The sequence below is a fragment of the Paramormyrops kingsleyae genome, chromosome 19, assembly GCF_048594095.1.
Source record: "Paramormyrops kingsleyae isolate MSU_618 chromosome 19, PKINGS_0.4, whole genome shotgun sequence".
NCBI classification, from domain to species: Eukaryota; Metazoa; Chordata; class Actinopteri; order Osteoglossiformes; family Mormyridae; genus Paramormyrops; species Paramormyrops kingsleyae.
Genome location: NC_132815.1, coordinates 30,278,188 through 30,280,404, shown reverse-complemented (window position 1 = coordinate 30,280,404; position 2,217 = coordinate 30,278,188). Strand labels below are relative to the sequence as shown.

General features: G+C 55.4%; 1 long non-coding RNA gene across 1 annotated transcript; it reads right to left on the bottom strand.

Moving 5' to 3' along the window:
* Positions 1-381: 381 nt before the first annotated feature.
* LOC140581034 (uncharacterized) lies at positions 382-1,603 on the bottom strand. Its single transcript, XR_011984121.1, has 2 exons — positions 1,550-1,603; positions 382-1,452 (listed from the first exon to the last, which is right to left on the bottom strand). It is a non-coding gene; the product is annotated as an uncharacterized lncRNA (long non-coding RNA).
* Positions 1,604-2,217: the final 614 nt, after the last annotated feature.

Genomic DNA, 2,217 nt, shown 5'->3' with positions numbered 1-2,217 from the left:
CATAGCAGAGTTTGAGCAAATGCTTGGGGTCAAAATTGTTGTGTGGTACCGCTGTGACAAATCTGACATTTTTAAGAAATTTCAGACAAACCTACCTTCAAGATAACAACATTATTTTGGCATAAAAAGCTTGAAGGCGTTTTTTGGGGCATCATACGTCTGTGATTATTGTTATGCTGCATTCAGTGTTAAAACAGATCACAAATGCAAGTATCACTGTAATGTATGTCTCAGTCCCAAGTGCCATAAGCACACCACAACGCACATCTATTGTGAGGACTGTGGGTCTTTCTGCCGCTCGCGGTATTGCTTTGTTTTTTTATTTTTTTTTCCCCCCTGTCGTGTCGGCAGTTAAGCAAGCAGGATGTTAGTCTGGGTGCCTTATTGTGCCAACACTTTTATTTTAACAAGTGGAGCTTCGGATTTAAGCTCCTCTTGTTACTTGAGGTATACTCTTTATTAATCAGTTATATGTCAATGCGCCACAAAGCCGGAGCTGACAGGGGGGGTTAGTGGGAAAAAAAAATCGAGAGAGAAAGTGAGAAAGGAGAGAAAGGGGAGAGAGACAGTAAAATAAATAAATGCATAATAAAAATAAAATAAGGAGGGGGGTCAGAGAGAGTGAGAGACAGGGAAAGAGAAATAATACATAACAAACAATAGAACAAAAAAGGAAAGAGTGATGAGGACAGCTTCTGCATCTTGCTGCTTTACACCGTATCATCACACCAGCTGCTGTATCTGAAAGATAAGATCCAGGGACACACACAAACAGTATACACACAAAGAAACCAGTGGTACCGCCACGACATGGGACCGTGCCTGTGCCAGTATCCGCTCCTGGAACCAAACACGTCAATACCAACGAAAGAAAATAAATATATACAGTAGGCACAAGCAGACCACCAGGAACACCGTCCAAACATTGTCGTACCCGCATCCGCATCCGAGAGGAGGGAGTGGAAGCCACACACCAACCCCCACACACACTCTCACACACACACACACACACACACCCAGACAAGGGGAAAGAGGGATAAAATAGGGGAAGAGAGCCCCAGGCGCTCATGTGTGTGCGTGTGCGTGCATGTCTATGTGTGTGTGCGTTCTAAGTGTATGTGTGTGCGTGTGCATATGTACGTGCATGTGTGTGTGTACGCATATGTGTATGTGTGTATGTTTGTGTGTTGTGAGTGTATGTATGAGTGTGCAGGTTAACATGGAATGATTCCCAGTGTGTGTGCGAGGCCACAACAACGCCGCCCCGAGGCCCCCAGACGGCCGGGAGAGCCCCGACGGGTCACGGACCCAGCCGCCCCACAGTGGCCAGGTACCCGGGCCCCCGCCACCGGAAGGCTGCGCGCCCACCCAAGGAAGGCAGGGAAGGAGGCACCGGGCGCCCCCCACCGGCAAGCACGAGGCAGGAACCCCACGGCCACAGGCGGTAGCGCGCTGGCCCCCCCCGGGGGCCGGCCACGCAGGCACGGATAGAACCCGGAGCCCGGAGCACCCGCACACCCCGTGGGGGCCTCGCCAGCCCCGGGGAGACCCGCCCCCCCCCAAGAACCCCCACCCGGGGGACCAGGGGGACGCCCCGAGAGCCACCAAGCACACCCGTCCCTGGCTACCCCGACCCCCCCTCCCCCACCCAGATCCCAACCCTCCCTCCCCAGCCCCCGCACCCTCCCTCCCCCAAGTCCCCTCACTACCGCCCCCACACCGCCCCATCATCCACGTGCTCCCCGTACCAGGACAAACATGCAGACACACCGATCCATGCATGCACTCATACACACACTCAGACACACACTCCCAGTCACACCTGCTCGTCTTTGAAGTCCGGCAGCAGATGCCCTGGACTTGCCCAGTGGACGGCCCAGAGGATGTTCCCCACCCCCCCAGATCGCAGGCGAGCGGGCACCCCGCCGGAGACCGGCAGCGCCCCACAGATGCGGCCGCCCCACCCCCGAGCCCACCCGCCAGCGCCCGCCACCCCCGCCACACCCAGGACCCCTCACCCCGCCCCCCCAACTGCCCCCCACCCACCTTGATCATTGATGGTGTACATGTGTGTGAACTAAGGTGTCGTTGAGATATGGGGGAGCATATGGGGAAAAGACACCCATCGCCCCCCCCAAGCCCTAAGTGTCTATAGTGGAGTTAAAATAGAGGGGAAGGGAGCTGTGCAGTCCAGCTGCGGGCTGCAGAAGCAGCCGA